This window comes from Choristoneura fumiferana, chromosome 13, assembly GCF_025370935.1.
Source record: "Choristoneura fumiferana chromosome 13, NRCan_CFum_1, whole genome shotgun sequence".
NCBI lineage: Eukaryota > Metazoa > Arthropoda > Insecta > Lepidoptera > Tortricidae > Choristoneura > Choristoneura fumiferana.
Genome location: NC_133484.1, coordinates 1,707,803 through 1,720,121, shown reverse-complemented (window position 1 = coordinate 1,720,121; position 12,319 = coordinate 1,707,803). Strand labels below are relative to the sequence as shown.

Sequence of the window (12,319 nt, the reverse complement as noted above, 5' to 3'; positions counted from 1 at the left end):
AGACGAAATCAATCATTATTTTTGGATAAAAAACATACTCAAATGCATGCAAATACAGTTTTAAGAGACACACAAAATAAATTAGAAAAAAAACTAAATACAATGTCAAAAGATAGAAAACATTCATCATCATATCAGCCGTACGACGTCCACTGTTGGACATAGGCCTTCTCCATTTTTAAAAACTATAAAATAACCTAATCCAACCTAAATCAATCTGTAATTTACACGATCATAAAAGTTTGTTTAAATAATAGTTTCACTGATAATTATATTAAATGATGTTGTAACGGATAACTCACGTCTTAAACCGAGTTTAGTTTAGCCAGGAGCGGTGGCGCGTAAGTGTGCGTGTTGCGGCAGCCGCCGAGGCGCGTGCTCCTGAGAAGAAAGGCCACGAAATAGCCCGAAACATGTTAAGCTAAACTCGGTCTAAGGCGTGAGTTATCCGTTACAATATCATTTAATATGAGTGCATCTCACGGTAGTTTCATGTTCAAAATTCACTGATAATTATGTTATATCACATGACCATTGCGTATAACGTCCATTATTATTTTTAAACTTTATTTATTTTGACGCGTTCCCGGTTACGTGTTGCTATGGTTACCTGCTAACAAATGGCCGATCCCTAAGAGGCAAAGGCGCCTCGCAGCATGCTCAGAGACACTGGGGTGAGCCCCTTCGTCGACTCCACTTGTTGAGTCTGGAACGTAAATTACATTGGGGCCTTTATACCGCTCTCCGAGGCTATTGATTTGAAACGACATTCAAGCACTATTTATGGGACTGTTATAATATCTACGAGTATATATTAAGAGTAACAAATTGGCTGAGACTTTGGTGGCAGGTAAGATTTGAAAATTACATTATATTTATGATTTGTGCTTTTTATTTATACGAGTAGTAAACCAATTTCAATCACAATGGATCCCACTGAGTAACAGCGTTGCGGCTTGCTGCAACATTATGCTGAGTGTCAATGTTTGTGTGTCAGTAAAGTGTATCATTGTTTTTTATTTTGTGTGCATCAAATATGTCAATAAATGCTCCTCTCTCTCTTTCTCTATGTTTGATGTTTGAACATAGAACCTTATCATAATATAGAATTTTATTAATCTGTAATAAATAATAGTTATCGAATTTCAAACGTTTCTTTTGTAATTTTAATCGACATGTTCCTTAGTGAACACAACAAAAGTAAGTAAGAGTAAGTTTAAAGTTATGTTTTCTATATGACATGCAAAGTTTCAAGTATTTTTTTGAAATAATATTCTTATACCTGTGACGTTGTTCCTGAGGATTCTTTCGGTTCAGAGCTATCCTGTTCAGATTCACTCACGGGATCGGATCTTCTCGAATGTTCTGGAAGGTTCTTATATTCGTCCATAGTCATCTTGGCAATGATTCCCGCTTCGAACAGTGACATAATACTGAAATTTGAAATTATAAAATTAGGCAGCCTAAAATTTTTTTTATTGTTTTATTCTCGGGTAGGTACATACAACCAGAATTGTTAATGTCACTCGAGATTCGTTGGTTATCTTATCTTCATTTACCTGAATATTCAGATGAGAAAGAAAAAGAAAACCGATCTTTTGTTTCGACTTCCGTTCCGAGTGACATTTTCTAGGAAAGTTATTTAATTGTACAGATATTTATTTAATAAAATTATCTAGTAATTACTTTCGTTTTCTGTTTCTGATTATTTTAAGATACTCAAAACGATATATAATTCGCGAATTAAATTTAGGAAATAATAAATACATAGCAAAAAAAAAACGAAAATGTTGTTTCTGTATTAGTTTATTATGTGGCTGGTGCATAATGAGAGGCATTAAAGTACGAGTGTGGTTTTATGAAACGAGCCGAAGGCGAGTTTCATAATAAGATCACACGAGTGTTTTAATGCCTAATTATGTATAGCCGCATACATAACTTTATCTACATGCATATCATAAGTTTTCTATAATATGTTCAGATATGGCCTGTATTTTTAAGTTAGTGTTACTGATAACTAGTTTGAAGTACCTACCAAAGCTTAAATAAAACAGTTAATAAATAACTAAAGTTTTATTTATAATAATAATTATTATCTACATGCATGTTATAAGTTGTCTACAATATGTACGGATATGCATTGTTAAAAAAAGTATTACCGATACTTTAATGTAAACATTAAGATGCACTGTACTTTAATGTGAACATTAAGATGCACCCGCAGATACCAGGTTTCTTAATAAAGGCCATTTGATAGTCGTTTCTGAACATATAATAGGGAAGTTATGATATGCATGTAGATAAAATATCTAAGTATAGGGTAAATGTCCTCGTGCTTGACACGCTAAATGCACAGTAGATGCCACCCTGCTGTCATCTCTATTGCGAATGACAAAATATTAAAATGGCAACTACTGAGCCAGTACCCAATACTCGAAAAATTATACCTACTAACTCAATGCAACTTACACTTGATTGAATGTCTCGAGGTAAGGGGAGCCGATCTGCAGCGCTATGGCCGAGTACCGCGTATAAAGTTTTTCACTTAGATGAAAATTGTGTGCTCCTGAAACCATTGACATGGACCGTCCGATGAATAAACAAATACAGTTATAGATAACAAGTGAGGCTAATATCAGTGTATTAATAACTTAAACCAACAAAAAAAAAGTAGAAAAACCTCTAAAATTGTCATTCAATGTTTATTATCTCAAAACGTCTGCATAGGTTTTAATTAAACTTGGCTCAGAACCGACCGGATAGCCAAGTGCTTAGAGAATCTAATTTTGAAGCTTGAGGTCCCAGGTTCGATTCCCGGTTGGGGCAGATATTTGTATGAACAATACGAGTGTTCGTTCTCGGGTCTTGCATGTTTAATATGTATTTAAAGAAATAAAGAAAGAAAGAAGCCATTTATTCACTTACACAGAAGACACACGTATACAGCAAAATTAAAATAAAAAATAAAAAATTACCGAAAAACACATGAAAATATTATATTATTATATTTAAGTATGTGTTTATCTATATAAATATGTTTATCTGTTGCCTAGTGCCCATTGTACAAGCTTTGCTTAGTTTGGGACTAGGTCAACTGGTGTCAATATTGTCCTATGATATATATTTACTTGTATAGATTATTACTAGCTTTTGCTTAAAAAAACCGCATCAGAATCGATCTACCCGTTTGAAAGCTGCGACCACAGATAAGCCACAGATAGACAGGCAGACATTGGGCTAAAACTTATAACGCCCCTCTTATTGCGTCGGGTGTTAAAAATAGTAGATATGATGAGATTAATATTTTTCTGACACAATGTTTTGTGATGGAATGTGTTGTATCAGTCTTTATTTATCATTATAAATGTATGAAACCGATGCCGTTCTAACGTGGTATGTTACTACACGATAGATAAATTAAACGGACCCTCAAAGCGCTAGTATAAGGCTGCCTGTCCAGAGCGAGGCAGCGGAGCGGTGAGCGAGTTAAAAATCCACCATAGCACAAAAAAATCTTCGCTCCTCTTCAGAGGACAGGAAGTTGGTTAGCTTAAAAAAACATAGAAGCGGAGCGAGGCAGCGGGGCGGAGAAGCGAGCGCGAGCGGGGGAAGCTCTATGAATGGAAAAACAGTCTGCAACTCGTGAATGACTCTACCTATATATCTCGCTCCGCTCCGCTATCTAGCTTCGCGCCTCCGCAACCCGCTCCATATTACTGTATCGCTCCACTCCGCTATCTAGGTCCGCGCCTCCGCATCTCCGCTCCGTATTACTATCTCGCTTCGCTCCGCTATCTAGCTCCGAGCCTCCGCATCTCCGCTCCGTATTACTGTCTCGCTCCGCACCGCTATCTAGCTCCGCGCCACCGCATCTCCGCTCCGTTTTTCTGTCTCGCTCCACTCCGATATCTAGCTCCGCGCCATCGCATCTCCGCTCCGTATTACTGTCTTGCTCTACTCCGCTATCTAGCTCCGCGCCTATAGACCTACACAGTCCGCAACTCCGCTCTGCATTGCCTCCTCGCTCCGGTCTTACCGAACCGCTCGGTGTCATAGTACAGCGTCTCCCGCCCCCCAGCACGGCGACGCGGCGGCGCGCGAGCACGAGCCGCACGCCCACCTCGATGCTGCGCACGCGCTGTACGCGCTGCCGCTTCATCAGCCGCGCCAGCCGCCCGTACACACCTGTGCCGTTCTAAATAAACAACAATCAATCAAACAACAATCAACAATATTAAATATATGGACAAGTTACAATACAAAACGTATTACAACTCGATTTTGCCATATCTTAATATTATTATGAAATATAGATGAACCGATAGTTTTTAGCCTAAATCGGTTGAAAATGGATATATAGTGATTTTTGAAAAATTTATATACCTGTCCCTTTCCAAACGCTTTCTCTATGCAGCAAGTATGGCGGTAATGGCGTGTGACGTCACACGCCAGTATGTCTTTCTCTGTCTAATCTTGAATTTCAATTTATAACTTTGTTCTTGTAAAGGTAGCCTAAAAAACTATTCGATAACAGGCATTGTGTAGTTTTAATTTATAAAACATTATACAAAATAGTCAAATACCGTATTCAATACAATAAAGAATCGATTGCCACCGTATTTATTAACTTGGACGAGTAGTCTAGATGTTACGGGGAACATACGTAAATACAGACATACATGAACGCCAAAACAGGCTAAAACCTTTACTAATTATTAGTGAATAATGTTTTTTCATCGTATTTAGTCGGATACTCGTAAGTGTATTAACGTAAGGCCAACCTATTGCTTATCTCAAAAGTCTCTGTGAACGAGTATTATACCTGTGTTTTCTGTAAGTACTGCTTTGGTGTGTGTTGGTGTGCAATAAAGAGTTATTGTATTGTATTGTATTGTATTGTATTTATCTAGCTTTCTCAATTAGCTTCAGTAAACTTCAGTAAGCTAACTGAGAAAGCATTTATACTTAAATACAAACTTTTCCGACAAAATACGTTGGCAAAACTTTGCTCGCTACGTCTGTACCTTATCTTACGGGCGTTTTTTTAAGTTTTTTTATTTCGAATGTAATTTTTTTTAAATTTATTTTGTGTACAGTTTGATTAATTCGAGGTAACACTTGACAGATGGGCGTGCCTTTAGTCAATTTTCAACTTTGACGTCATACAAATAAAGCCATTTTTAGTATACCGCTACCCACGTTTACAGATTATGTAAAAACTATTTTATTTGTATGACCTCAAAGTTGAAAATTGACTGAAGGCACGCCCATCTGTCAAGTGTTAACTCCAAGTAATCGTACTGTAAGTCGAATTACAGTCGAGTATGTACTTCTGAGCTAAAATTCAAATTCGTTTTATCAAATAGAGCCGTGTTCACATAGTTTTTGATAAAATTTTTGCTCAAAAACATAAGAGCTCAACTGTACAAGCGCTTGCTTTATTTTGATATCGGTATGTTACTTGGATAACAATGCAAGTATAGTGAACAAAAAATTTCAGTCATTTAAAAAAAAAGATTTTTTTTTCAACAAACAAACTTTTTTTAGTGTCACTTGTCTCTGTGTTTCTGGCTATCTGGGTACATGATGATGGGATGTACTATCAAATCTCGAATAAACAAAAATTATTGATTATAATATCATTCGATCAAATCAAAATTTACCTGTAAAATGGCCAAAGAAGCGCTGTGCCTCTCAACCACAAGTTCATACCCCCTATTTTTCATGGCTTCTTCGAGAGCTGGTAGGGTTCCAATAGGTGGCTCCCGAGCGGGCCTAGCGAGCAAACTGGTCAGATTCGCTGAGTACATGTCGCCGATGACGTACGTGGCTCCGAGAGATATCAAGACCGCGACTAGGCGAGCCTTGTGGGTACTTGAGGGCTCCTTGCTTGATGCTAAAAAAAAAAAGCATTTGTTTGCAAGAAAAATATGACGAGGGTTGATATTGACGATTTTTTCAAGATTATTCAAATTAAACTCACACTGTCTCAAGAACAAAGAAGTAGTGAACCAACAGCAGTTATAGAAAAGCGCGAGTTGGTTCTTGTGTCCCTTCTGCCACAATGAGGGTGCTGCGATCACCGCCCACAATGCTGGGCCCGTCATCAGCAATGTGGCTGCGACCAACGGCCATACCTGGTGGAAAACGCTGGTAATTAATATTTTGGGGATGAAAAAACTATGCGACCAACTGGCTCGCAATCATATATCTCTGTCTCTGTATTAAATTGTGAGAGTAACGGCTGCCTTAACCATATTGGCCACCCTGGTGCGAATATAAAAATTAGCCTTCGGCACCCCCTGTAAGCAAAGATATATCCCCCAGGATCCCCTACATCCCCTTGCAGCTCTGGGTAAAATCGTTCCTGGTCAACATCACGAATATCTATGTATTCATTAATTCCAGCGACACGTTTCACAACGTACAAGGCGTTCAAAAATTCACCGTAGGTATTGTTATTTTAAAAAACACGTATATTAATACGAAACAGTAGACAAATTGTAAATAAAGTTTGATTTTTGTGTCACAACTCTCGAACAAAGGTAGCTTACAGAGCGTTCACCCAAACTATTAAAGTTCGCCGTCTGTACCCGCGGGTCGCAAGTTCCAATTTGATAACAACCCAATGAATATGAATCATTCCTAGAATTTGTCTGTGGAGCAGTGTAATCTCTTCTCACAATCTTAATATAGGTTTCGAAGTACGTATATTTATGACGAAAAAAAAAACTTAAATCGTTACACAGGTGTTTAAATCGTTCATTGATTTGCATCCAGTTTATACATTTATATTATTAGTGTCTTAGCACTCTATGACGAAGAGACGTGACCGATATTCCACCAATTCGGTCAATGTGACACACCGTAAACGTGCAAATTCGGTGTGCGTGCACATTTGCCGAAATTACGACACATTTTGTCCTGCCGTGCCGCGGAATTTCGGTTAACAGAAGACCAAAGTTCAGTTGTACGCCAAAACGTTGCGTAATTTTGGCAAATATGTTGCTTGTATTGGCACTGCATTAAAGGCGTAGTTACGCTGAAATCACGCCGTGTGTCTACGGGATGGTATGCTAAGACATAAGGTATGTTGGTTACATAATAATGTTACAGTTTTACAGCGGCGTTCAAATCAGACAATAATGTACCTCCCACTGGAAAGGTCTGATGATGGCCAGGGTCTCACTGAGCTTGGCTGGTGCATGCGTCAAGAAGGCCCCTGAATCAGCCAACGTCAGAAATGAGAACTCCACTGCTTGCAAACCCTCCCAGGTTACAGACACGTCGCCGAGAAAAAAATCCGCTTTCTGGCGTAAAAAATATTTTAAGATTCAGTAACTACAAAAATAAAATAAACTGACTCCAAAGAAACGACGAAAATACCTAAAAAAGCGAAAAGTAATTTAAAGTGTAGGGATTTTTATTAATAAGATTTTTTCATTTTTCTTACAATTAATTAATTTAAAAATGTTTGTGTGCCCTTTATTTGTACGAGAGCTCTTCTAAAATAACATTTAAAAATATTTATTCAATATTTGAATGACTGTAGCTTCAGCCGTTTGACTGTAAAACTTGTGTGACAGAGACGAGATGACTGACAGACAAACGGACACAAGTGAGTGACAGCATTTAAGGTTTCGTTTGGAGCCTTCGAGTGTGGAACCTTAAAAAACCGAACCGTCTTTAGAATCATTCGCTTATTCCTCGATCAAGTACTTAACTTCTTCTTCCACAAAAAATGATCTTATTCCAAAAACTCGAAAGTTCAAGCTTGACGATCTCAACGTGAATAATGATATAATTAACTTTAAGAACTTCACAATTTGTAACATATTTTTTTATTGAGGATAAGCATAACCATATTATCGAGTTTAAAATTAAATCGAGCTACTCGTACTTACGTTCTTTAGCAAAAGAGTAATAATTTATTTTATAAAATATTTACAGTCAATAAAAATTATTAAATATTCATTCATCAAAACGTTAAGTTTATTTATAGAAGGGAGTGAAACATCGTACAAGTATTAAATTTATAGTAAAAGCTTTGTTTTGCGTTCATCGAAGCGTATAATGCGTTTAACAACTTTTAATCATGATCGAGATGTTTTATACCACAGAATTCATTAATTATAGACATTTATTAGATATATTACCTAAGTTATCATTAAAGTGGTTTTCAAAATCTCGAAACATGTTTGAGAATGTTATTAGTTTTGAAATCGAATTTAGTTATCGTTTCATTTCAATGCGTACCTAAGGGTTGTGTAATTGATAATGAGTTGTAAAGTTTTTCGTAAATACAAACTGAGACATGGATACACTGAAAAACCAGAAAAAGAGACCAGCACTGGGAATCGAACCCAGGTCCTCAGCATTCCGTGCTGCGTGCTACATATAACCCCTACACAACTGCTGGACAACAGCAGGGTCCAGCAGTGGTGTAGGGGTTATAGCACGCAGCACGGAATGCTGAGGACCTGGGTTCGATTCCCAGTGCTGGTCTCTTTTTCTGGTTTTTCTGTGCATCCATGTGTCAGTTTGTATTTACGATATGGTTTCACGGGATACCCATAAGTATCAAATTTGGAGTTGAAACAAAAAATACAAAAAGACTCCAAAAAATCAATCATAATTGTAAAGTTTTCTTACTCTTTTCCAAATCTGTCCAAGAGTGCCTTTAAGAGTTCCGTTTCCAGATATGCCGGAACCCTGACTTCTTTCAGGCGGGTCGTAATATTCGTATCTAAAAATGTTAACGTCAAAAAGATGTTTATATTAATACATGTAGGGTGAAGGCACCAATCATAGTACATATAGTACCTACCCATTAATGGACAACAAAGATTTAATGTATTACAGCTCACCATTCATGAACTGTAGTAGTAATGATCATCAGCTGAACTTTAGTGTTATTAGTTTGGAAAAGCAGGGTTCGGTTCTTAAAATTTGGGCTAACGGAAAAAAAAACCATTATTGGTTGTCCATGACTGGTGCCATCACCGAGGCAATGAGGGCTATCGTTTTTTGTCTCACTAGATGGCGCACTGTTGCGTGAGGTTTTTATGTATGGCTTTCAAAGTCTGTTATTACGGGCGTGAAAACACAGTTTAGTTTAAAGTCATATTTAATACACCTTAAAACCGTACCATAAAAATATCGAGCATGCCACAGTGTTGCATAGTCCCCGTTTTGTTCGGAAAAAAGGGAGAACCAAGGTTTCCGAAAGACAAAACTGTCTCAAAACACAAACATTCATTGCCCCGGAACGCATATTTGCCATAATTAATTTCAGATATTGCAAAATATTCACAAAATTATTCTAATTATAAATAAACCCGCGTAGCTCACCCAAAAACTATGAGATTTGACATTTCGGAGACCTCACGCTACACTAGCGCCTCTAGTGGCGAATTCATACGCGATAGTTCTGTTCCATTATCATCATCGAGGTAAGTATACATAATGCATTCTTCAAAAATTACCTACCTAAAGTTGAGTTTCTTAGCGATTAGAGACAGTAATTTTTCGTCTCGCCCTCCTGTCACATTGACTGAAGAATCATTATTATACTTCACAAAGTGCCATGGCGGTGCCTAAGAAATAAATATAAATAAGTAAAATGAATTAAATGTCTTGCGCTTGTCGTGCGTATTAAATATTATAGATACATTCAAGTTGAGTCAAACAAACCTATTTGCTAGACTAAGGGGCTGTTTCACCACCCATTGATTAATTTTAATTGACGGATAAATGTGATGGTGAAACAGGGGGTTACACTTATATTATAACTGACTGCTTTTAATCGTCTATCGATGAATCACGACTACTATTTTATTGACAAAATTACCTCGAAGTTTCGACCGCATTGCAGCGGCCGTGGTCACGAGTTGACTGAAGTACCTAGTACTAGTTATACTAAATCGCGCGTTTTTCTTATTTTCATTTTTCATTTGTCACACACACAAATACACACACACACACACACACACACACACACACACACACACACACACACACACACACACACACTCACGCACGCACACACACACACACACACACACACACACACACACACACATGATAGATAGTTAAGTTACTCGAAGCTGCTTAACACGAAAATCTAGTCTTATTAGTAACTCACATGAAGCACTGGTACTTTGAGCACTCGTCCTTTAAAGTCGCAGTACACTTTGTCAGCCGGCGGCAGCACCGGGGACTTGTAAAGCCTCCCCGACCACCAATTCACTAGCGAGAGATGGTGCAGCAGGTGCGCCGTGGCTTGGTTGTAGTATATACGAAATCTGGGCATTGAAAATAGGATTAGGTACTGCTCTTACTGTCGTGTCTTGAACTACAAGAATTACTTTGTTCACCCGCGAACTTACAATAGCTTTTAGTATTTATGTAGCTCCTCCACCTTCAACACTGTATGAACACACACAAAGACACAAACCCAATTACAAATCAAATTATCACCACCACCACACTTGACGCGTTTTGAACTCAACTAAAGTTGCCTGGTCCAATAAATTATTTAAATCCAAAGGATTTTTTTGGGATAGGAAAGTATTTTACAAATGACATTATATTAATTAAAAAAAAAAGTTCATTTTAACACAATCGTTAATGTAGTTTAAAAATAATCATCGTAATTATTTAAGTACACAGATTACAAAATTTAACATCCCATCGTAAACGCATAGAAATATACACCTAGGTCCTTGGGAAAAGAAGAAACGCCATACGAGTACAAATACGTGTACACTTGTACAGTCAGCAGCAGAAGTAGATGAGCGGTTACAGTGCTCAAAATGAATATCATACAACTCTACTGCCAAGGTAATAAAATAAGAGACTATTTAGATCATCCACGACTGCTCATCTACTTTTGCTGCTGACTGTACTATGCATGTTTAGGGGCTGTTTCACCATCCATTGATTAGCGTTAACTGGCGGTTAGGTGTGATGCCGTCTCTATTTGTTTTGTTCGAATAGACGGAGACGGCATCACATTTAACCGTCGGTTAACGCTAATCAATGGATGGTGAAACAGCCCCTTAGTCTGTTACACGATTTGTAAATTACCGTGGAATAATGATCGAAAATTCAATGCTACAGCAAAATCCAATAAGCCTGTTATATCAAAAGTGCAAAAAGCTTCCAAATCAATAAGTCGTATTTTCCTTGGCACTCATGACATGAAACATGTTTCGGCCAATTTCTAACCGGCGTTCGGTCAATCAAATTACTAAGTACGTGGTGGCTAGAGCTTTGTATTCTGTACCTACTTCTGTGAAAGCCGAAGTAAGTTGAAGAAAGATCACTCCATTACACTATAATAATATAACATTACCCCTTCATTCTTAAGGCCTTTTCACCACCCAGTGATTAATTTTATTTGACGGATAAATTAATGTGATGCGTCTCTGTCTATTTGAACAAAAGAAACAGAGACGGCATCACATTTATCTTTCAAATAAAATTTATCAATGGATGGTGATTGGTGAAAGAGGGGTTAGGCCCCTTGCTCATATTTTAAACGCGCAGACGACGCGCGTTTCAGGAACGCGTCGTGTACTTAGGTTACAAGGTCTGCGCCGTAGATGCCCCGATTTGCGTTTGTAGTACGAGCGGCTACAGCGCATCTCTATCGCTGTATCTGCGCGTACGCGCAGTAGACGCGCGGTTCACGATCGCTCCGTGTGCTTAGGTTACAAGGTTGCGTTCGAATCTTGCTTGAAGCGGGTATACGCGCGTCATCTGTGCGTCGTCTGCGCGTTTAAAATACGCCGTGTGCTAAAGGCCTAAGTCTGGTAAAGAAACGTAACGTAGTTTCCTGGGAAAAAATATTATTCTATTTAATCTGTCAGCTTTATTGACAGAAATATTTGACATAAGTGACAAAGATGAAGCGCATGAAAGTTCGGGAGTGGGTGCCCGTGACGTCATGTCGTGCTAAAAAGTGCCGCACAGTGCGACGTCCCGCGGAACTTTAACTGGCAATATCTTCATAATTTTTTGTTTAATTGACAAAAGAAAACATACGTGCCCAACATTTTCTGATAAACTGGTGTACTAATAAGGACTTTTTATGTCACTAGCCTAAGAGGCTGTGATAAATGTGATGCCGTCTCCGTCTACTCGAACAAAACAAACAGAGACGTCGTCACATTTATTGGTCAGATAAATTTAATCAACGTATGGTGAAAGTATATTATCACAGTATCTCACTACTAGGCAATGGTGTCTCCTCGTGCAAATCGCCCTGCCATTCCTTTCATAGTTTGGATCTTTATCTGGGGGCACTGTATTGCCT

At 38.1% G+C, this 12,319-nt stretch overlaps 1 pseudogene; it reads right to left on the bottom strand.

Moving 5' to 3' along the window:
* Window positions 1-590: 590 nt before the first annotated feature.
* Window positions 591-12,319, bottom strand: part of LOC141434452 (ionotropic receptor 40a-like) — a 44,051-nt pseudogene continuing 32,322 nt past the window's right edge.